Source organism: Phyllobates terribilis, unplaced genomic scaffold (genome assembly GCF_046119375.1).
Source record: "Phyllobates terribilis strain yellow unplaced genomic scaffold, ASM4611937v1 Scaffold_1__5_contigs__length_1240528914, whole genome shotgun sequence".
In the NCBI taxonomy this organism is placed as follows: Eukaryota; Metazoa; Chordata; class Amphibia; order Anura; family Dendrobatidae; genus Phyllobates; species Phyllobates terribilis.
Window position 1 is genome coordinate 274,265,867 of NW_027362761.1, and position 25,708 is coordinate 274,291,574.

Consider the following 25,708-nt stretch of genomic DNA (forward strand, 5'->3'; position numbering starts at 1 on the left):
AACCAAGATATCACGGCTACAGAGAAAAGATATCAAGAAAAATGGAATCCATCAATGCTAGCAGATTACTGTTGGACAATTGTAAGAGATGATCTGATGCAAGAGAACAAGAGACAAGCAAAAAAGAGTTGTCAGTGAATGAGGACCAAATTTTGTTGTGCAATTTGTTATGTTTCTCATGTTTTAATTATTTGAATTGTTGCTAAGTTTCCTCTAAATAAATATTATAAAATTGGCATAACAAAAAACTTTTATGCATTAATTATATGTAGCAGTAAAAAGAAAACTCTTTGATATCATAGAAACAAGAGCCAACTAAAATTTTTCATTGGCAGATTTGAATTCAGGAGGTCAAAATCATTAAAAAATGGCTCATTTCATAATGGAACCTGACAACTTTTGAAAAGATGTAGAACAGTGATATCAGAAGATCATGTCGACTGGATTACACATTTTATAATTAATTTAGAGACTGTAATAATTAATAATGATATTAAACACAATGTTTCTTACAACTGGATACAGTTCTCATAATTTCATCTACTACGTTCTTCTTTTTATGTGGTTTTGGAAATGGTTATGAATTGAGTGTTGCCTCCAAATGCAAATGTCACTTACGGTAAGCCTTTGTATTTTTCTTCTGTCAGGTGACTGGTGACATCAATGTGTTAAACAGTAATTTAATCCAAGGGTTGGTTTACCATTAATAATAGAGGAAGTTAGAGAAATGTTTTAGTTTCACATGGTTCAATCTTGCAACACTTCTAAATTTAACATCTTGACGTTTCCTCCTGAAGCTATCATTTTACTCTGTATAGTTTACTTATTAAAAAAAAAAACAACGCATGATGAGTATCACTTAGGATGGTTTAACAAATTGCATTTTCAGAAAAAAAAATATTTTCTTTATGCTTTTCATAACATTTTTGCTAGGCCAATAACTCTGGGGCCAGATGTTACATTAAAGTCTATATTGATATATAAAATGCACCGCATATAAGGCATTTTTTTTGCAATGATTTTCTGGCATTTTTTCAGAACTCAGCATAGCATAGGTTGGAACTTTTGTTTCACATAAAATTTTAAATCACATTATTTCTTATTTATAAAATGTAAAAGAAAATTTTCTTAAAAAAAATCCATGTAACAAGTAAAAAAGCTATAAAAATGCTATACAAACAACATTAAAAAAATGGCCACTTTTAAAAGAAGTAAAATGTGTCACCAGTGAGTGTCACCCCCTGAGGAGCCATAGTGTCCTGGTCTGAATTCATTTTGGAGTCTGATCTGGCATTTCATGGCTCCCTAGGCCCCTTCTTGCATTTTCTTCCTATTGGTGAATTACCAAAAAATCAATGGTACCACATTAACTCAAGATTTTATTCCTGAGAGTCTCCGCAGCCAGTTATCAAAAAATGAGAAACAGAAGAGCCCTACTGTGGCTGGGACAGGTAAAGAGAGAGCCTAATAAGAGTATGGTTAGCTTCAGCAATGTGCACTTGTGTCTCTTCTCAGCCTCTACATCTTATTAGAAGTAGAGAAAAAGGTGGATGGATCATGGCTACCAGCTCTGGCAGGCAAGAGAGACAAGGAATTTGCCAGGTGCTGGAGAATAGCGGCCAAAGCAGTCAGCATTCCTGCTATCTTAAGAAAAAAGGTAAAGTTTTACATTGATAGTCCTTCATGATGCAGAGTTTGACTTCAATTGGTAACATATAACAGCTGTCTAGCAGCAAGGTCAGCTCTGTGATCTGTTTCAATAATTTACAGGCACATCAAGCTTTAAATATCTCCAAACTCTCTCCAAAATGCAGCAATTTTTCACGTCATCTCCGATCTTGTCTTTTATAGTGTTTTAAGCATGTATGGTGGATTATTGTACTAATTGTAACACATTATAAGTTTATTAATGATGTACACGTTTCAGCTCGGCCTTCTCGTTGGGATATCTCTATAGAGGTGCATCTCACTAAATTAGAATATCATCAAAAAGTAAATTTATTTCAGTTCTTCAATACAAAAAGTGAAACTCATATTATATAAAGTCATTACAAACAGAGTGATCAATTTCAAGTGTTTATTTCTGTTAATGTTGATAATTATGGCTTACAGCCAATGAAAACACAAAAGTCATTATCCCAGTAAATTATTTATTAACAAAAAACACCTGCAAAGCCTTCCTAAGCATCTAAAAAGGTCCATTAGTATGTTTCAGTAAGCTCCACAATCATGGGGAAGACTGCTAACTTGACAGATGTCCAGAAGGCAGTCATTGACACACTCCACAAGGTCCCAGAGTTCCAATTTTCATTTGGAAATCAAGGTCCCCGAGTCTGGAGGAAGAGTGGAGAGGCACACAATCCAAGCTGCTTGAGGTCTAGTGTGAAGTTTCCACAATCAGTGATGGTTTGGGGAGCCATGTCATCTGCTGGTGTAGGTCCACTGTGTTTTATCAAGACCAAAGTCAGCGCAGCCGTCTACCAGGAAATTTTAGAGCACTTCATACTTCCCTCTGCCGACAAGCTTTTTGGAGATGGAAATTTCATTCTCCAGCAGGACTTGGCACCTGTCCACACTGCCAAAAGTACCAATAGCTGGTTTAAAAACAATAGTATCACTGTGCTTGATTGGCCAGCAAACTCGCCTGACCTTAACCCCGTAGAGAATCTATGGGGTATTGTCAAGAGGAAGATGAGAGACACCAGACCCAACAATGCAGATGAGCTGAAGGCTGCTATCAAAGCAACCTGGGCTTCCATAACACCTCAGCAGTGCCACAGGCTGATCATCTCCATTAGGCTATGTGCCCACGAAGCAGACATGCTCCGGATTTTTCCTGAGCGTTTCTACATCTCCCTGGCAGAAAAAACGCATGCGGATTTTACATTCATTTTTTCTGCCAGGTAGAAGCGTTTGTGAAGCGTTTTTAACATTCGATTTCGCATGCGAGTTGTCAAGCGCTTTTCTAAGCGATTTTAGCATCACTTGGAAAAGTGCTTGACAACTTGGTTACACTCACTATATAAATCCATTAAACCGGCATGGAATGTTGTGTGACCAAGTTACGATGCTGCAAATGCAGCACTAATAGTAAAAAAAAAGAATAAAAATGTTAAAAAAAAACAAAAAAATACATTATACTCACCTTCAGATGGCCCCCAGTCTCCTCAGCGATGCGTCCGGTGTCTTTGGCGGCTCGCGGTGCTCTAAAAAGGACCTTCCATGAAATCATTTAGTCATGTGACAGGTCACGCGACCGCCAACGTCATGGAAGGTCCTTTTTAGAGCACCGCGAGTCGCCGAAGAGCCAGCAGCGCCACCGGGAGCAGACAGGGGGCCATCAGAAGGTAAGTATATGTTTTTTTTTCTATTTTAATTATTTTTTAACTACAGGTACTATGGTACCCGGGTCTGGAGGAGAGTCTCCTCTTCTCCAGACCCGGGTACCATCTGCGCATTGAATCGCATAATATCCGCATGTGTACGTGTAGTCATGCGGATGTTATGCTGTCCAATGCAAGTAAATGGCGGCGATTTTGCCGCGATTCTGCGAAATTAATGGTTGTGCTGTGGATTTTTCCGCAATGATAATCCGCAGCGGAAATTTCCGTAGCATGTGCACAGCACATGCGGATTATCATTGAGAAACATGGCAGACAACTTAACAAGCGTTTTTAATGCGTTTTTGTGGCAGAAATGGCGCCGCGGAAACGCATTAAATCCGCATCGTGGGCATATAGCCTTAAACGCCGCATTGATGCAGTAATTGCACAACCAAAAACAAGTAGTGGAGGGAAAAAGAAAGAATCAAAGAGAGAAGCCTCTATATATTTGATTATAAATTCCTTAATACGCATATGAAACACCTCCAAAACAACACAGAAAGGGATTTAGCCATATAAATATACTTTATTAAAAAATTTAATTCACAAAAAATACTCAAATATAAATAATAGGGGAGAGATTTGGGGGAGGAACAGCTAAAAGAAGAAAGGGCAGGATATAGTTGGTAAATCCTGCAAAGAGACCTACATCTCCTACATCAATGAGTGATGGGTGTCAGCATAATCTGCCAGCTGGATAAGGTGCTAATAATCAAGGAAGCTACACTGCTCAAAAAAATAAAGGGAACACTCAAATAACACATCCTAGATCTGAATGAATTAAATATTCTCATTGAATACTTTATTCTGTACAAAGTTGAATCTGCTGACAACAAAATCACACAAAAATCATCAATGAAAATCAAATTTATTAACCAATGGAGGCCTGGATTTGGAGTCACCCCCAAAATTAAATTGGAAAAACACATTACAGACTGATCCAACTTTGATGTAATGTCCTTAAAGCAAGTCAAAATGAGGCTCAGTATTGTGTGTGGCCTCCACGTGCCTGTATGACCTCCCTACAACGCCTGGGCATGCTCCTGATGAGGTTGAGGATAGTCTCCTGTGGGATCTTCTCCCAGACCTGGACTAAAGCATCCGCCAACTCCTGGACAGTCTGTGGTGCAACGTGACGTTGGTGGATGAAGCGAGACATGATGTCCCAGATGTGCTCAATCGGATTCAGGTCTGAGGAACGGGTGGGCCAGTCCATAGCTTCAATGCCTTCATCTTGCAGGAACTGCTAACACACTCCAGCCACATGAGGTCTGGCATTGTCCTGCATTAGGAGGAACCCAGGGCCAACGACACCAGCATATGGTCTCACAAGGGGTCTGAGGATCTCATCTCAGTACCTAATGGCAGTCAGGCTACCTCTGGCGAGCACATGGAGGGCTGTGTAGCCCTCCAAAGAAATGCCACCCTACACCATTACGGCCCCACTGCCAAACCGGTCATGTTGAAGGATGTTGCAGGCAGCAAATCGCTCTCCACAGCGTCTCCAAACTCTGTCATGTCTGTCACATGTGCTCAGTGTGAACCTGCTTTCATCTGTGAAGAGCACAGGGCACCAGTGGCGACTTTGCCAATCCTGGTGTTCTGTGGCAAATGCCAAGCGTCCTGCATGGTGTTGGGCTGTGAGCACAACCCCCATCTGTGGATGTCGGGCCCTCATACCACCCTCATGGAATCGGTTTCTAACCGTTTGTGCAGACACATGCACATTTGTGGCCTGCTGGAGGTCATATTGCAGGGCTCTGGCAGTGCTCCTCCTGTTCCTCCTTGCACAAAGGCGGAGGTAGTGGTCCCGCTGCGGGGTTGTTGCCCTCCTACGGCCCCCTCCACGTTTCCTAGTGTACTGGCCTGTCTCCTGGTAGCGCCTCCAGTCTCTGGACACTACGCTGACAGACACAGCAAACCTTCTTGCCACAGCTCGCATTGATGTGCCATCCTGGATGAGCTGCACTACCTGAGCAACTTCTGTGGGTTGTAGAGTCCGTCTCATGCTACCACGAGTGTGAAAGCACAACCAACATTCAAAAGTGACCAAACATCAGCCAGAAAGCATTGGTACTGAGATGTGGTCTGTGGTCCCCACCTGCAGAACCACTCCTTTATTGAGGGTGTCTTGATCATTGCCAATAATTTCCATCTATTGTCTATTCCATTTGCACAACAGCATGTGAAATTGATTGTCAATCAGTGTTGCTTCCTAAGTGGACAGTTTGATTTCACAGAAGTGTTATTGACTTGGAGTTACATTGTGTTGTTTAAGTGTTCCCTTTATTTTTTTGAGCAGTGTATATACAAATGAAAAGAACAGATATTTATGTATATACACAGGGTGGTCCAAAAGTAGGTGGCCAGAAAATAATAACATTTATTTTGATTTATATATAAAATTATATTTACTAACACAAGCATAACATTGACAATTAAATTTTATTCTGAACAATAATACAAAAGCCCTTCAATTTTATCAACTCAGGTGCTCAAACTGTTTTCCATTACAATTTGCACAGCTTTGAAGTCGGCCTCTTACGCTTCGACAAACTTTTTTGCACAAGTCTCTTTGGGTATTAATTTCTTGAAATGCATCTCTTATGGAATATTGGATGAGTCTGTGAGGAATGAAAAGTGGAATCTGATTGGCTGCTAAGGGCAACTGAGCCAGTTTCACTTTACACCATAAATCTCCCCCTTCATAACATAATTACACTTTCTGTCCACCTACTTTTGGACCACCCTGTAATTATATATATATATATATATATATATATATATATACATATATATATATATTATATATATATATATATATATTATATATATCATGAACTGTTGTACAGACATCCAGGCACAGACCCAACCATTGGGGTCTCGATCAGTAAACCATAGAAAAATGCTCCATGTAAAAGATGTATAGCCTAATAATATGGATGCCTAATATAGGAATATAAATATACCAGAGTAGTCTATTGTCTAAATAGACAGAACATGGAAGCTAATCAATTAGACTATGGACTGTAAGTGCAGTGTGAAGACATAGACACTGCACCATCAGTTCAATGCTAATGATATTAAGTCTCCATTACCTTGAGTCATGCTCCAAAGATATATGGTGGCGTGGGAGGAAATGCTGGGGATGTGCAACAATTGATGCAGTAATTGAAGCAAAAGGAGCACCGACCAAGTACTAAGTGCATTAACTGAACATACATTTCAGTAGGCTAACATTTCGGATTTTAAAAACCTTTTTCAAGCTGTTGTTATAAAGTATTCTAATTTACTGAGATAATGACTTTTGGGTTTTCATTGGCTATAAGCCATAATCATCACCATTAACAGAAATTAGCCCTACTATGTTAGTAATGACTCTATATAATATATGAGTTTCACTTTTTGTATTGAAGAACTGAAATAAATTAACTTTTTTTGATGATATCCTAATTTAGTGAGATGCACGTGTATGTGTAAGCCATGACATTAACCTGGATATAGATCTTTTTTGTGTAAATCTCTGGTTCTGCTGGAGGTCTCTATATAGGCCAAATGAAAGGACAAAACATTTTTTTCAATCCACTTACCCTGTGTTTATTCAGTTTTTTTCAAGTCGGTCGATACATTGTGTTTGATGTGTCAGTCTAAATAAAAGAATTATTTTGATGCTAATTAAAAGGGAACCATGCTGAAATTGGTATCTGATCTGTAGACAGGATGTTATAGAGCAGGAGGAGCTGATCAGATTGATATATTTTTTGTGGTAAAAGTTTCAGTAAAACTTGTATTTTATTCATTAAAATCCCTGGAGTTTTTGTACGAGTGGGAGGTCAATTAGCGCCGCTCACTGGACTCATATGTATACCAGTACCAGGGATTTCAATGAATAAAATACAAGATTTACTAAATCTTTTCCAACAAATCTACATATCAGTCTGCTCAGCTTCTCCTTCTCTATACCGTGCTGTCCACTGATGGGGCTGCATGTCCAATGTGTAAGGTTCCCGTTTAACCGTTTTTCTTCTTGATATTGATGGTCTGGATGGAAGACTGGACTTTCTTCACAGTGCATTAAGCAGCAGCCTTATTGAGTCAGTTCAGTACTACCTCACTTAGCTCCAAGGAAACATCCGATGCCACTCACCAATCTGGCAATTGTTGAACATGTCGTCCTCACCCAGGAGACAAGCGCAACTTACTGTGATGCGTCAAGATCCTATGATTATGGAATGTAGGATTTTATGACTATGAGGCAAAAGAATTCCAAGGTTATAAGGCGGTAAGGGTTTATGATTATGAGGCAGACATAGATAATGTCCAATTTTCAGGAGACTTTATTCAGATTGGTTCTTTGCAACACGAACAGCAATGTCTATGAGGTGGGATACACAGTCTCACTTGGTGGCACACTGGTCTCTATGAAAATTCAGAGGTAAGGATGCTGTTGTCTCTAATTGAATATCCCAGACAGGTAAATCTACAGTAGCTGCAACCTCTTTTTTGGTTCTTTCCAACAGACTGACTATGGCAGGCAGGCAGTTTCTAGACCTATCCATAGCCTTCATTGCCCACTGTACTGCTGCACTAGGCACGTGAGCATGCAATAGAGAGAAGTGCCCACATGTCAAAACTGTTCTGATCTACCCATGCTACCTCTCTTTTCTATGAACTGTCTGGTCTTTCGCTAAACTGACACGCTACAGTCATGGCAACTTTATTAAAAACTAGTTAGAGGTATAACTTAAAGTTGCTGTCCGGCCATACGATTTTGATGACCTATCTTTAGATCAGTGGGAGTCTGACACCAGGCACCCTACATCTATGTCTAAATCTGGTGTCCTCTTATGTCCAATTTCCTAAGGAGTTTATATAAAAATATTTAACTTTTTTTTTAATAAAAAAAATATTTTACAAAAAGTTACAAAAAATAATGGCTACCGTTTTTTTGTAGGCTCAAATTGCTGTACTGATTAATTAAAAAAATTATAGTTGAGCTTTGATTTTGTTGATGTAATAAGCAACCACCACTAGGGAAAGCTATATTATGAGCATGGATTTATACAGCTAGTACAGAATTCAATAGGAGCTGTAAATCTATACGAAGTAAAATCTTCTATGAAAGCATCAAAGTAAGCAGTAGAAGCAATACCGGCTGCACCTATTCTAGGTATGGCACTGCTGTAATCAAAAAGCTATCTTATAATCTTATAAAGTGATGCCATGTCACTAGGATGTGCTATGATTTTCTGATTGTGGGGGTCTAACTTTTGGAAAAACTACTGATTCTGAGAATTAAAGTGAGGGAACGTTGTCACTTGAATCGAGCTGCGCTGCAATTCCCCTGCACAGCGCTTCATTTTCAGGATCGGTCGGGAACCAGATGTCAGTTCCCATAAATCCTAAAGTAATGGCATATCCTAACAATATGCAACCATTTTATGAGATGGGGAAACCTCTTCAAGGTGATACAAGAAAATCATAGCTGCTTACTTCTAGAAGCAGCAATACTCTTGGCTACGGGTTGTGTCTGGAATTCTAACAGTTCCATGTATGTAAATATCGCTGATTTATAAGCCAGAAACAACCCATTTGGAAAAAAAGTAGACCATTTTCTGATCTTATACAGGCCGTTTTAGTCTCAGAGTTTGATCGGTTTACTCCTTGATTAGCAGTATATTGTATACATGAATTCAGTAAATGATCCCCTGGTGCTCAGAAGTAAGTATACTGTAAGGCAAAATATCACAGGAAATGAGTCATTATTAGTCTGGTCCCGAGACTTATCTCTTTCACAGCAGCTGTTTCTGTGTATTTCTTGGCCGACATCCACACAATAAACAATTGTCAAAACTCAGCTGAAATTTGTTTCCAAAACTCTTAACAAAATAAACCTGTCTTATATTAAAAAAAAAAAATAGGTCATTGAACCAGTTGTAATTATGTTCACAGGGTGAACCGAACACATAGGACACTAAGCATTAAAAGGCCTAACAGAAAGTGAAAATCCAATAAGACAATTTTATTTATTTATTTATTTATTTATACAGCGCCATCATATTCCACAGCACATTATCAGCACTGTCCCCATTGGGGCTCACAATCTACATTCCCTATCAGTAGGTCTTTGGAGTGTGGGAAGAAAACTGAGAACTTGGAGGAAACCCACGCAAACCCGGGGAGAACATACAAACTCCTTGAAGATGTTGTCCTTGGCGGGACTTAAATCCAGGACCCCAGCGCCGCACAATAAATGTTTGTTCAATTTTTGGTGTAAAGCTACAGAATAACAATATCACACTGTCTGACATAAATCACAGGCCGGCAATATTGGCATCAAAATATATCCATTGGTCATGGGGTTATCTCCACAGACTATATAGAATATACAGCATGTTATCAATATGCTTGTAAGTGGCATACATTTCTTCACGTTGATATCTGAAGTCCTCAATGAGCCATAACTGAACATAAACAGTGATGTAAGTCTCTGTTCAATAGAAGATGGAAAGACTAGTCAGCATTTCATTGGGACATCCAGATGTCAGGATTTGTATATTATTGAGGGGACACTGTGATATTCCATCAATTAGATTTACACATGCAGTTTTTGGTACAGTCATATTGCGCAAATGCAAGACTTTCCTTTATACACACTATACTATAAAGAACTAAGCATTTGTCTTGATAAAATAAAACACTGAAAACTTATTTCTGATAAATTGGTGGACACCAAATTAACCACTAGATGGCAACATAACATGACTTTTGGTCGCTACTGTATATTGCAACATCCACAGGCTTTCATTCTTCATGATCCTTACTAGTGTTGAGCGAGCACTAAAATGCTCGGTTGCTCAAAGCTCGGTACGAGCTCGCCGTGATACTCGGGTGCTCGACCCAAGCAATGAGCCCAATGTTAGTCTATGGGAGACCCGAGCATTTTTGCGGCGGCACCCCCGGCAGTCTGTAGAAAGCCTAAAAAGTGCCCAAAACGATAGTGACAGTGCTCAAATGACATGGGGACAGCATGGGGATCGCCCCAGGAAGCATTTCTGACCCCCAGGTCACTGCTGTCAACAACGTGGTCAGAGGCAATAGGCCACATTTACAGGCTCATAATAAAACGTTCAAAAACGAAACTGAAACTGTTTTCCTGTGAAATATGTTAAGGAAGTTCCTTTCCAGGGTAAAGACTTGTGTATAAGGTAAAATAAATAACCAAAAACAAAAATACTCCTCCACACCTTGGGCTATGTTCACAAGTAGCATTTTTTATGCGTTTTTGCACTTTTGTATTGCTTTCAACCGTGACAAATGCATTCACCGGGAAATGTCATTTTAACATTATACAACCTTATCTGGCCATGTGCTGTGTGACACATGCATACAGTGCTGAAAAGACATGGGAACAGCATGGGGAAGACCCCTGGAAGCATCTCTGACACCCAGGTCACTGCCTAAAAGTGTGCCCATCAGAAGTGATCCTTACCGCATCAGAAGATGCAGACTTGCAACTATCCACGTGCAAGTCCCTGTCCCAGGGCAGTGTTCAATTGTACCTCCCCCATTCCTTGCAATGCAAGCGCAAATATGCAGCCAACCACCCACCCACCCGCAGGCTGCAATACTATACTGCTAGCTTGCACTTGAAATTGGGCCTTTTAGGCATGTGGAGGTGGAATCTGGCCACCACGTCATGGCTGCGTCGGCGGCCTGGTATCCATACTCAGTCCCCAGCCGCCCGGGTGTCCACGCTTGGTCCCCAGCCGCCAGGGGGAGGCCGGGTGTCCATACTCGGTCCCCAGCTGCCCTGCGGCCGGGTGCCCACACATGGTCCCCAGCCTCCTGGGGGCGGCCAGGTGTCCATAAACGGTTCCCAGCCACCCCTATTTGTCCCGGTGCACCTTATACACAAGCGCGCATACCAAAACATTACCTGTGCCCTCCCCAGTGCATTTAGTGGGAAGGACAGCCTAACCACAAACACGTGGACAAGTGAATGTGGCCAGGGATGGTCCATCTCACTGAAGCCTTCACACTGGGTTAATATTGTGGGAGCCGGGACACAGTTGGACACTGGGATGCAACACGTCCTCCAGACATAGAGGATTGCGGGTCCTGGGTCAATCAGGCTTCAACACAAAGTTCAGAAGGTAGACAGCAGCAGTGGTTGGCCTCCTACACAACGAGTAAATTATTCATGATCATGAGGCCATCCATCTCCTTAGCTTTCTGTTCCTTGGAATGCAAGCGCATGTATGTAGTAGCGGCTAGGCCTGAGGTGGTCAGCGTTTTGGCGCATATCCTACCTCCTCCGAGGATTGCTGGATGTTTTCCTGCTACTATCTCAGTTCTATGACTCCCGTTAAAACAAAGCTTCAGGTGATGAATGATGGATGAGGTGGTGGCAAAGGAGAAAGAGCAGGAGGAACAGGGACCATTCACATCAATATCAGACCAGTCAACCACACATATCTTGTAGGATATGTTTCTGTACCAAAAGGAGCGGTTCAGCTACACAGTTATAGGGCATACAGTGAGTGCAATGCCTACCAAAAATTTCGAGGCACTCCAATGCCCCTTGGAAGTAACATGAAGGTCAGAGGCCCTTAACTAAACCGTGTTTTCCATTTATAGCAACTGGGTCTCCTGTACACTGTTGACCTAAGCAGTGAATGGAAGGCTTTCCAAAAATTATGAGGAACTGCAATGCCCCTTGAAACAGACGTGGATTACAGAGTACTAAAAACCTTCTACCCATTATTGGGGAGTGGGTCTCCCTTAGTGTTCGCCTATGCATTGAAAAGCAAAAGCTGACTAAAATTAGGAGGAAATGCAATGCCCGTTGGAAGAGTCGTGGAGGTTAAAGGTAATTAAAAACAACATTTCAATGCCCCTTGGAAGAGCTGTGGAGTTCAGAGTGGTTTAACAAGACGGTTTTAATGCCCCTTGGAAGGGACGAGGAGGTCACAGTAGCTTAACAAGACTGTTTTAATGCCCCTTGGAAGAGTAGTGGAGGTCGCAGTGGAATAAAATGACAATATCTATGCCCCTTGGAAGAGACGTGGAGGTCCCAGTGGAATAAAAAGACAATATCAATGACCCTTGGAAGAGACGTGGAGGTAACAGTAGCTTAAAAAGATGATTTTAATGTCCCTTACAAGAGCGTGCTTGCATAGTGCACCACCTCCCACTATGCAAGACCACAATCTTACCTGTCAGTCCAGCCTGCAAATCTTGCTTAGGGCGGCGGCCCGGTTACTTCCTGATTCTTATAGCTGCTGTGGGCGCACCCCTAATGCGTCTCCAGCCTATTGCTGTGAGTCACTGGATATTTAAACCTCCTCCACCCAGTAGGAGGTGCCTGACCAACACTAAAATTCAGTGTGCTCCTTGACTCTGAAGTTGCCAGGTCCAGTTCTGCTTCTTGTCTGTTTCCTCCATCTCTGGGGGCTGCATACCCAGACCTGTTATCTGTGACTTCTTGTCCATTTCCGCCATCCCTGGGGGCTGTATACCCAGGCTCGTTCTTGTATCTCTTTGCAGTAGCAGGTCCTGTCTGAACTGTATCCTAGCCTGTTACCTGTTTGTCTCTATGTCCGTACCTTCCCTTTTCCTGCAGTATCTGAACCTGCACCTAACTCCAACTCGTTGTCTCTGTACTTCTGTTTGTGAGTTTTGTGTCCACTCGCTACTTCATAGGAAGTACCTTGTGTGTATCTGGTTCTGCTTGTCCCTTTTCCCTTCCTTCGTATCTTCCTGTATTTTCCAGTCTGTTCCATGTGAACAGAGCCCTGTCCTCTCTGCCTTGCCCACCGCTCCGGCGGTTTCTCTCTGCTCTGACTTGCCCACCGCTCCGGCGGTTTCCCTCTGCTCTGCCTTGTCCTCCGCACCTGCGGTTTCTCTCTGCTCTGCCTTGTCTACTGGTCCGGCGGTTCCGCTCTGCTCTGCCTTGCCCACCGCACCTGCGGTTTTCGCTCCGCTCTGCTTGCTCACTGCACCAGCAGTTCCTCTCTGCTCTGCCTTGTCCTCTACTCCGGCGGTTTCGCTTTACTCTGCTTGTCTACCACATCTGCGGCTCTGTACCTGTCTCCCAGTCTGTACTGGACCCTATCCAGCCTGCGCTCCAACCTGCTAGTACCTCTCGGTCTGCACTCCAGCCGTGCTTGCCAGTATCTCCCTGTCTGCATACCAGCCGTGCTTGCCAGTGCCCACCTGTCTGCATACCAGCCGTGCTTGCCAGTGCCCACCTGTCTGCATACCAGCCGTACTTGCCAGTACCCACCTGTCTGCATACCAGCCATACTTGCCAATACCCACCTGCCTGTATGCCAGTCTAACCGGCCAGTTCCTGCATTCCCCGGTGTGGGTCAACAATTGTGACCGGGGTCTGACCTGGAGTCGCACCTGGTCCCTCTGCTCGGTTCCTCCTTGGTCCACGGAGTCGACTAAGCCGCCATGCGATCTTGGTCGGATCGGGTTGATACTTAGTTACGCCCCTCCAGGCACTCCTCAGTTCATGGTACAGTGGGATCACTAATCACGCTCACGCCAGTCAGTCCGGGCGCGAGCGTAACATTGGGGAGTGGGTCTCCCATAGCCTGTGCCTATGCCTTCCAAGTAAAAGCTGCCAAAAATTAGGACGGAGGAACTTGCAATGCCCCTTACAAGAGCCATGCAGTACAGCATATTAAAAACATTATTCCCATTATTGTGGAGTGGGTCTCCCATAGTCTTTGCCTATGCCTTCCAAGCAAAAGCTGACAAAAAATAGGACAGAGGAACTTGCAATGCCCCTTACAAGAGCCATGCAGTACAGCATATTAAAAACATTACTCCCATTATTGGGGAGTGGGTCTCCCATAGTCTTTGCCTATGCCTTCCAAGCAAAAGCTGCCAAAAATTAGGACGGAGGAACTTGCAATGCCCCTTATAAGAGCCATGCAGTACAGCATATTAAAAACATTATTCCCATTATTGGGGAGTGGGTCTCCCATAGTCTTTGCCTATGCCTTCCAAGCAAAAGCTGCCAAAAATTAGGACAGAGGAACTTGCAATGCTGGCAACACGGACCACGGTCACCCTGGTGGTATAGTGGTGGTAGAGGCTGAGGATAAGGAGAAGAGCAAAATACAGCCGAAATGAGGAAGCGTATACCAATGTGTGGGTGTGAAGCGGTGCATGGGAATACACCTCCCGAAATAACACAGTGGATTTGACTTTATGTTACTCTGTTGCCATTTGGTGGTGATGAGAAGTCTGGCCCAATCCAGCCCTTGTTCATTTTGATAAGGGTCAGCTTGTCAGCATTGTCAGTTGACAGGCGAGTGCGCTTATCAGTTATAATTCCCCCAGCGGCACTAAAAACACACTCCGATAACACGCTAGCGGCAGGGCAGGCCAGGACCTCCAAAGCGTACAGAGCGAGTTCATTCCAAGTGTCCAGCTTGGATACCCAATAATTAAAAGGCACAGAGGAATCACGGAGGATGCTGGTACGGTCGGCAAGGTACTCCCTCACCATCTTTTGAAACTTTCCACTCCTTGTGAGAGTACCCCGCGCCTCAGGGCCTGTAAGCTGGGTGGGTCTCAGAAAACTGTCCCAGAATGTTGAGTGTTCCCCTGCCTCTGCTGGTTTGGAGTTGCGTCTCTCTCGCCTGTGCGCCTTGGTTGGGCAACGAACTGTGACCTCTGCCGCTAGCGTGTTCAGATGGGAACTTTTTTTAACAGTTTTGCAGCAAGTGCCTTCGGTACTGCCCCATTTTTGTAGACCTCTCCACCTCAGGAATAAGAGAGTGAAAGTTCTCCTTGTAGCGGGGGTCTAAAAGTGTCACCAACCAGTAATGACTGTCACCCAACATTTTGACAACGCGAGGGTCACGGTTAAGGCAGCGTAACATAAAGTTAGCCATGCGTGCCAGACTGATAACGGGCAAGACTTCCGTGTCCTCACCAAGATGACGACTGACCATGCTCTCCTCCTCCTTCCCCCCTGTCCTCAGGCCACCCACGCTGAATCGACGGTATGACAGCTGTACAGGTACTACCGTCTACAGCGCATGATACCAGCTCCTGTTCTTCCTCCTCTCCCTCATTGTCCCCCAATGCACGCTGGGATGAGATGAGGCTGGGCTGTGTGTAATCGCCCGCTATGGCTTCTTGATCCATCTCATCATACTCTGGCTGCAATGCCTCCTCTTTAATTCTCTGCAGAGAGCGTTACAAAAGACAGACAAATGGGATGCTGCGTCATCGCCACTCACCATCTTGGTGGACTCCTCAATGTTTGTCAGGATGGTACATATGTCGGACATCCAGTTTCACTCCTGAGGTCTTATGTGTGGAGTCTGACCTGAATATCGACGGCCTTGTTGCAGCTGGTACTCCAAAACTGCTCTCTTCTGCTCACAAACAACATGTGGAGGGTAGAGTTCCAACGTGTGGTGACATCACACACCAGTCGGTATGCCGGAAGCTGCAAACTCTGCTGCAACACAGCAAGGGCGGCGAAGCTGTAGCCGACTTCCGAAAATGAGCTGACAGGCGGCGTACTTTGACGAGCAGACCTGGCAACTCAGGGTTTAAGAAACCGCTGAACCACGAGGTTAAGCACATGAGTGAGGCATGGTACGTGTGTGATCCTGCCTCGCCTCAGAGCCGCCACCAGGTTACGGCCATTGTCACACACGACCATGCCTGGATGTAGGTTCAGCGGTCTCAGCCACAGATCTGCCTGCTCTTTCACAGCTGTCCACAACTCACAAGCAGTGTGAGGTTTATCACCTAAGCTTATGAGTTTTAGCACAGCCTGTTGCCGCTTGGCTGAGGCAGTACTGCAGTGCTTCCAGTTTGTAACTGATGTGGTGATATCTGAGATGGAGGCTGAACATGAGGAGGAGGAGGAGGATGATGCGCAGGAGCTGTACACTGTGGGGGCAATTCTGACTGACATAGGGCCCGCAATCCTCGGTGTGGGGAGGATGTGTTATATCCTAAGGTCTGACTGGGTCCCGGCTTCCACTATGTTTACCCAGTGTGCCAACAGGGAGATGTACCGTCCCTGGCCACAAGCAGTTGTCCACGTGTCCGTTGTCAGGTGGACTCTCCCAGTAACTGCGTTGTTGAGGGCACGGCCGATGTTTTGGGGCACGTGCTTGTGTAGTGCGGGGATGGCACACCAGGCAAAATAGTGTCGGATGGGACCGAGTACCGAGGGACGGCCACCGTTGCGGAAGGATTCCGTCTCCACCAGCCTAAAAGGCAGCATTTCCAACGCAAGCAGTCGTGAAATTTGCGAATTTAGGACTGTGGCCTGTGAGGCGTTGGCTGCGAATTTGCGCTTTCGTTCAAAGGTCTGGGATATGGATAATTGAACGCTGCGGTGGGACGTGGACGTTGATGCTGTTTCTTGAGAAACTGCCATAACAAGTGAAGACTGAGAGGAGGGGGCATCTTTGCATGCAGTATGGACAGGGGATTGCCTTGCACGCACAACAGGGGGTTCTCTTACACGCACAACAGTGGAAGAAGCAGTGGTGACACCCGCTGACACTGGTCGTGGACCCTGGGGTTCGCCCCACAAAGTCGGGTGCTTTGCTGACATATGCCTGATCATGCTGGTGTTGGTCAGGCTGGTAGTTTTGTCACCCCTGCTGATGCTGGCCTGGCAGGTGCTACAAATGGCCTTTTTGGGGTCATCAGCAGAGTCTTTAAAAAAATTCCAGACTCTGGAAGACCTACCGGTTGTACTGGCAACGTCCTTCGTGTTGGTGTAACGGGGAACGGTTGCCCGCCTTCTGTCTGCGGCCACCACACTGCTTCTTCCTGCCTGTTGGGGTACTCTGCCTCCCTCCCCATGTGTGCTGCTGGCCTCGCTCTGCGTGTCCTCCTGCCACGTTGGGTCAGTTACTAGATCATCCACCACCTCCTCCTCTTCCACTTACGCACCACGGTCCTCCTCCTCACTTCGTGGCAATTGTGTCTCGTCATCGTCCACCTCTTGTGACAAATTGCCAGCGTCGCCTTCCTGTGGCCGTGGCTGTTCAAATATTTGGCCATCGCTACATGGGATCTCCTCTTCCACCACTTCAAGCGGAGCAGGCGAGGGACCCAAATATGGAACTGGACCAGTGAACAGCTCTTTAGAGTGTCCAACTGTGGGATCAGTTGCTGTCTGACGACACTCGGCATGGTGGGAGGAAGGAGCATCAGGGTGAGGAGGAGTATGCGGTCGAGACTCACAGCTACTAAGACTTGACCGTGTGGAAGACAGACCGGAGGTGGTGGTGCCCAGGTGACTGGAAGTATTATCTGCTATCCAATTAATAACCTGTTCACACTGATCAGTTCGCAATAGTGGTGTTGTTGTGTGCTTCCCTAGTAATTCGGTCAAGAACTGGGAGTGAGAAGATGTGGCACATTTTCACCTTGACCACGGCCCCGTCCTCTGCACGCACCATCACCAGAACATCCAGTTCTACATCCCTTGCCACGCGCCTTGCCCATTGTAAATGAAGTAAAATAGCTTACACTCATACTATCAATGGCAAAAGGGTAATAAAAAGATTAGAACCGTGGAAGAGGAAAACCACAGTTCTATTTCTCTGGCCTACACCAGAATCTTTTAAACAGATATATTTGTGTCTGAACAGTCAACTAGATACTGAAGCTGTTTTTTTTTATGCAAAAAGGTGGATTACACCCAGATTTGAACCGTGGAAGAGGAAAACCACAGTTCTAATTTCCACGCGTATACCTGACTTTTTTAAATAGATATATTTGTGTCTGAACAGTCAACGAGACACTCAAACAGTTTTTTTTTATGGAAAAAAGGCAAAAAAGTGGATAATACAGAGATTTGAACTGTGGAACTGCAAAACCACAGTTCTAGTTATCTGGCCGAAACCAGACTCTTTTAAACAGATATATTTGTGTCTGAACACTCACAGACACACTCAATTTTTTTTTGGTGGGGGGATACGAAAAGGTTAATAAGACGGGCATTTGTACAGTCTGACTGAGGGAAAAAAAAAGAGGATTTAGATGGGAAAAAAAAGGATTTTTCCTGGCCCCTGAGACCTGGGGCTAAGTCTAGCAATTTGAGCAGCGGCAGCACACAGGACTGGAATGCAGTGTTTGTTGGTATAACCACTGCGTTTCCTATACAGCCAACCTGCCTGCCTGATATCTGGGATGGATATTAGTCCTCGATGGATATTAGTCCTCAGAAGGACTGTGTTTGATTTTGCAGGTTTTAAAGACCCTACACTACCTATTTCGCAGTATAAATCTCTCCCTAGCTCAGCAGCACTCTCCCTACACTGTCTGATCCGGTGCGACTGTGTCCAAGATGGCGGCGCCTAGTTTTAAAGATGCTATGCGGCCAGCCAATCACTGTAATGCCCACAACCAACATGGCTGCGGCATTACAGTGACTGGCTGGCAATCCCTGCATGTTCATTGGCTCTGTAAAGAGCGCCAAACATTCAGGGCGGAGACCCGAGCTCCCGCCCAAGTAAACCGAAAATGCTCGGTGCTCGCCGAACAACCAGAGTAGTGAGATACTTGGAAGAGTACCGAGCAGTGTCGAGCATGCTCGCTCAACACTAATCCTTAGATTAAACAAGCTAGGAAGGGACATGTCATTGGTGCAATCTGTGCAGCTATATAGGGGCCTAAGAGGTAAAGGGGCTCACTTCCAAGTCCAAAGCAGGTGGATTTGTGTATTATGATGAGCTATTGGACTGCAAAGGGCCCATATATTGTTCTTGTACAGGGGCCCTCTTTTGTCTGTGTCCGCTCCTGAAAGAAGCACTTCCATAAAACTTACCTAAATCTGTATACAAAAGATAAATGGGGCAAGTAAAAAAAAAAAAAAAAAAAAACAGACAATGGAGTATATTGTGCCAAAAGTAATTATTTTCTTAATGATCAAAAGACAAATTCATAAATTGCCGCAATACTAATAAACCAGTTCTACTGTATGTAGTTAAAAAAAAATATATATATATATATTATATATACAGTACAGACCAAAAGTTTGGACACACCTTCTCATTTAAAGATTTTTCTGTATTTTCATGACTATGAAAATTGTACATTCACACTGAAGGCATCAAAACTATGAATTAACACATGTGGAATTATATACTTAACATAAAAGTGTGAAACAACTGAAAATATGTCTTATATTCTAGGTTCTTCAAAGTAGCCACCTTTTGCTTTGATGACTGCTTCAAGTGGCGGGTTTAGATATGTGACCCTGCTGCCCCAACGCACGTTTCGTCTTTCTTAGTCAGGGAAAATCTAAAATAATCTACCTAAATCTGTGTAAATGTATAGTGTAAGTATAATAATATACTCACCGATCGCCATCTTCCCGGGTTTCCAGCGCTGCTACATTCCTCTTCTGGGTCATGTGACTGTAATTTTGAATAGCTGGATCACAGTTAGGTTTATGTGTGAGCCAGAAGTCACTTTTACAATGTATGTCTATGGAACCTGATACACTTACAAAGGTTTAAGAAATAATTAGTTTGGTGGGAGTATCGCTTTAAAGGGGTTGTCCCACGAATAAAAGTTAAAGGGATGGTCCAAAACTAACATTGATTTAATCCTAAATTTTTATGTAATAATAATCTGATTGCTTTTCAAATATACTTTAACTAAAAAGTCCCTACCATTCCCCCTCTACTCTTACTGCTTTATTTTATTTTTTTACCACCTTCTATTTGATGACACTTCCCAGTGCATGCTGGGATATTCAAACGAGACTTCATCAAGGGGCAGAGGACATAGACACAGTTTAGGTGGGAACAAACCCCTAACTGCACAGGGCAGCAGGATAGCTCCCCAAATTCAAGACTGTCCTGCTGGATCTAGGATAGCGGTATAATGGGGCAATTTGAATTTAGACCCTAAGGCTATGTGCCCACGATGCAGAAATGCTCCGGATTTTTCCTGAGCGTTTCTTCATCTCCCTGGCAGAAAAAAAAAGCATGCGGATTGTACATGCGTTTTTCCTGCCAGGGACAAGCGGAAGTGACACGTTCTTCACATGCATTTCTGCATGCGGGTTGTCAAGCGCTTTCCAAGCGATTTTAGCATCACTTGGAAAGTGCGGATTCCATGCGTTCCAATGCAAGTCAATGGCGGCGAAAACGCCACGCTTCCGTAAAATAATTGGTACTGCTGCGTATTTTTCCGCAATGATAGGCTGTGTGCCCACGATGCGTTTTTCAAGCATTTACGCTGCGGAATTTCCGCAGCGTAAACGCTTGGGAAATGCTTGGTAAACCTTCCCCCATGGTCTCCAATGCAATTCCACACTTTCAATGCCCATGCTGCGTATTTTTCCGCCCTCAAAAATACGCAGCATGTCCATTAATTTTGCGGACACGCAGCGTAATCGCCGCCATTGACTTGCATTAGAACGCGCCAATTCCTCAACACTGCATCTGCACTTGCGTAATTGGCGCGTTCTAATGTGCGGATGGCACCCAAGTCTGGAGGAGAGGAGACTCTCCTCCAGACCTGGGTACCATAGAATCTTTTAAAAAAAAGAATTTAAAATAAAAAATAAGGTTTATACTCACCTTACGATGTCCTCCCGGTGTTTTGTCCATGCAGTCCGGTCTCTTGCAATGCTCGCGCTGTTGTGAAGGACCTACCATGACGTCACACCACCGCGAGCATTGCAAGAGACCGGACGCAGCAGAAATGACACCGGGAAGACACCGGAAGGTGAGTATAATCTTTTTTTTTTATTTTTTACCATTCTTATTCTTTTTTTTAACTATTACTTGGTCACACTATATAAATCCATGCCGGTTGCATGGATTTATATAGTGTGACCAACTTGTCAAGCACTTTTCCAAATGATGCTCAAAATCGCTTGCAAAACTGCTTGAAAAAACGCATGCGAAAACGCATGTAAAAACGCTCAAAAAACGCTTCTCTCTGGCAGAAAAAACGCATGTAAATCTGCATGCGTTTTTTTTCTGCCAGAGAGAGGCAAAAACGCTCTGCATCAAATCTGCTACGTGGGCACATAGCCATAATCCGCAGCGGAAATTTCTGCAGCATGTGCACAGCACATGCAGATTATCATTGGAGAACATGGCAGACCTTCTACTAAGCGTTTTTTAAGCGTTCCTGCAGCAGAATTGCCACATAGTGGGCACACAGCCTAACAGCAAATTATGCATTTACCCATCATGAGTGGGTGCCACAAATTAACATATAAATCCGTCATAATGATCTTCTGGGTAAGCCCAGTGTACTCCTCACAACGCAGTTGTAATATCCTGCCTGGCTCCAGCCACAAAAGCTGGAATCGAAGTTACAGTACCTCATACAGTTTAACCCATTAGATTTATTATGCAGCATCTAAGATGTTTGATATAAAGATTGGATTCCCTCTATTTAGCTATTAGCACCCTGCCTCCAGTAACGATGTTTTACCATGACAAAAAGGAGCCTTATAATGCCCCCACACCAAATTATATATACACAAAATGGTACCTATAAAACTAGCACTCATTCCACAAAAAACAAGCCCTCATAAGGCTAAAAAAACAAACTCCCAGAATTCAGCATAAATGTTTTATTCCCCAATAAAAATAACTTAAAACTAATAAGTAAACAATATGTAATCCAAAATGAGACTACTGAAAATATAACTTCTAGTGCTAAAAAATAAGTCCTAATAGTTTAAATCTGTGAGTGAAGAAATTAAAGCAATTATTTTGCAATTTAGTATCAAACGGGGCTGGTCATTAAAGAGTTAAAGTCTTTATTTGCTGTATAACTGTAACGGGTCTGGGAGGTGGAACCTCTGAGCTACTATACAAAGGGGCAGTCCTTGTAAGGAAGCGGGTGGCTCCCAGGGAAGGCGGGCAGGTAGAAACGGCAAGTGACAGGAACAGTCTCTGGGTAGAAGGGCAGGAGGTCACGGCAAGTGACGGGGAAAGTCTCTTGACAGGCGGGTGGTCACGGCAAGTGACAGCAGGGTAAGAGTTTCTAGACAGGCAGGTGGTCAAGGCAAGTGACGGCAGAGCCTTCAGGTAGGCTAGCAGGCAGGTAGCAGGTGAGCGCTCCCAGGTGAGCGGGTAAGAGTCTCTCGGCTGGCTGGCAGGTGGTCACGGCAAGTGACGGCAGAGCCTCCAGGTAGGCTAGCTGGCGGGTAGCAGGTGACCGCTCCAGGTGAGCGGTTAAGAGTCTCTCGGCTGGCTGGCAGGTGGTCTCAGGCAGGTAACAGGCAGGTATCAGGCAGGTATCCGGCAGGTATCAGGCAGGTGCTTCCTGATCCGCAGGCGGACTCGTCCATAGACAGACTGGCGGATGCTGGTAGACAGACTGTCGGATGCTGGTAGACAGACTGTCGGACCGCAGGGAATGCAAGCAGGTAGACAGAGCTGGAAAACAGACTGGCAACGGGACCTGAGGGCTGAAGCAGAGGTGAAAGGCTTTACAACAACTTTGCTCGGGCACCTCCATTTTGGAGGAGGTGCCTTATATATGGGAGCTCCACCGGCAATTGGCCGGGGACTCCTTAGGACGGCGCGCGGCCCCTTTAAGAGAGAGGGAGCGCGCGCGCCCTAAGCACATTGCCCGGGAAGCGGTGAGCGCTGCCAGCAGCGCGGGAAGAGGACGCCGAGGACGGAGCAGGGAGGTGAGAGGAACAGCGTCTCTGCCTAGCAGGAGGCAGGGACGCCGACGCTACAGTACCCCCCCCTTTAGGCCCCCCCTTTTTTAGGCCGGAGAGAAATTTATCAAGGATGAGTGGGGCATGGATGTTCTCCCGGGGCTCCCACGTTCTCTCCTCAGGACCAAACCCCTTCCAATCCACTAGAAAAAAAGGTCTTTCCTCTTACCCTTTTGGTGGCCAGAATGCTCTCTACCTCAAACTACTCTTCAGCGGAAACTGGAGCAGGAGGCGTACCTGTAGACTTGGAAAAAGAGTTAAGTACCACAGGTTTGAGGAGAGATACATGGAAGGAGTTAGGGATCCGCAAGTTGGCCGGGAGTTTCAATTTATAGGCCACCGTGTTGATTTGTTTGATAACTTCCAGTGGGCCGATGAACCGAGGCCCTAACTTGTAGGAAGGAATCTTGAGCCGGACATACTTGGACGAGAGCCAGACTTTATCTCCAGGACGGAATTGGGGCGGATCCAGACGTCTTTTGTCAGCCTGTTTCTTCATCCGCTCGGAGGACTGAAGAAGTGCGGATCTGGTACTTACCCAAATGGAGGAGAATTCGCTAGCAAGAGATTCCGTGGCCGGATTAACCACCGAGGCGGAGACGGGAAACGGGATCCGAGGATGTTGACCGTAGACAATAAAAAACAGGGATTTGGAGGAAGACTCGCTCTCGTGATTATTATAGGAAAATTCGGCCCACGGTAAAAGATCCATCCAGTCGGAATGGTGGGCATTAACAAAGTGCCGGAGGTAACTGGTTAACATTTGGTTGATCCGCTCTACTTGACCATTGGACTGTGGGTGATAAGCAGAGGAGAAGTCCAAGGTGACCCCCAGCAGTTTACACATGGCTCTCCAGAAGCGAGAGGTGAACTGAACTCCTCGGTCGGATACGAAGTGGAGAGGGAGACCATGAAGACGGAAAATATGATGGATAAAGTCTTTAGCCAATTCAGATGCAGACGGAAGACCCGGCAGGGGAATGAAGTGAGCCATCTTAGAGAAGCGGTCAGCGACCACCCAAATGACCGTACAACCAGCAGAGACAGGGAGATCCGTTATAAAGTCCATGGCTATATGCTGCCACGGGGCAGCAGGTATGGGAAGAGGCAGAAGGAGGCCGGCTGGCAGATGTCTAGGAACTTTGTTGCGGGTGCAGGACGCACAGGCTGAGACAAAGTCTATTACGTCCTTGTGCAGGGTAGGCCACCAGTAATGCCGGGTAATAAGCAGGAGGGTCTTTTTCTGGCCAGCATGGCCAGCTAGCTTAGACGAATGTCCCCAGTGTAGGACTTTCTCACGATCAGGTACTGTTACGAACGTCTTACCGGGTGGAAGACGATTCAGATCCACGGGAGCCACCAGCATTACCTTGGCGGGGTCGATGATGTGCTTTGGCTCCTCCTCTATATCGGAGAACAAAAAGGATCGGGACAAGGCATCAGCTTTGATATTTTTGTCTGCCGGGCGAAAATGAAGAATGAAATCAAAGCGGGCGAAGAACAAGGACCACCGGGCTTGGCGCGGGTTAAGTCTTTGGGCACTCTGGAGATAAGCCAAGTTTTTGTGATCCGTGTAGATTATTACCGGGTGAAGAGCCCCCTCGAGCAGGTAACGCCACTCCTCCAGTGCCAACTTAATGGTTAACAATTCTCGGTCTCCTATAGAATAATTGCGCTCAGATGAGGAGAAGAGTTTGGAGAAGAAGCCGCAGGTTACCATTCTTCCGGATGACGACTTTTGGGCGAGCACCGCTCCGGCTCCGGAGGAGGAAGCGTCTACTTCTAAGAAGAATTGTTTGTTGCTGTCCGGACGGTGCAGCACAGGAGCGGAGGAGAAAGCTTGTTTCAAAGACAGGAAGGCCTACTCTGCCTCGGGCAGCCATTCTTTGGGATTAGCGCCCTTACGGGTGAGCGCAGAGATGGGGGTAGTCCGGGAAGAGAAGTGCGGAATGAAGAGGTGGTAGTAGTTGGCGAAGCCCAGGAACCGCTGGATAGCCTTCAACCCCTCCGGTCGGGGCCACTTCTGGATGGCAGAAAGTTTCTCAGGATCCATTCGTAGACCGGTCTGAGAGATGATGTAGCCCAGAAATGGAAGAAAGGTCTGCTCAAAGAGGCAGTTCTCAAATTTTGCGTAGAGGTGGTTTAGCCTGAGCCTGAGCAGGACCTGACGAATGTCCCTCCGGTGTGTGGGGAGATCCGGAGAGAAGACCAAGATGTCGTCCAGGTATACCAACACGCAGGAGTAGAGAAGGTCACGGAAGATATCATTGACCAACTCTTGAAAGACGGCGGGAGCATTACAGAGACCGAAGGGCATTACGAGGTATTTATAGTGGCCGTCCCGGGTGTTGAATGCCGTCTTCCATTCATCCCCCTGACGGATACGAACCAGGTTATAGGCCCCACGGAGATCCAGCTTGGTGAAGATTCTAGCACCCCTCAGATGGTCAAATAATTCAGGAATGAGCGGAAGGGGGTATTTATTCTTCACCGTAATCTGGTTAAGGCCTCTATAGTCTATGCAGGGACGAAGAGAGCCGTCCTTCTTTTTAACGAAGAAGCAGCCTGCTCCCGCCGGGGAGGTAGATTTCCGGATAAATCCCCGGGCCAGGTTCTC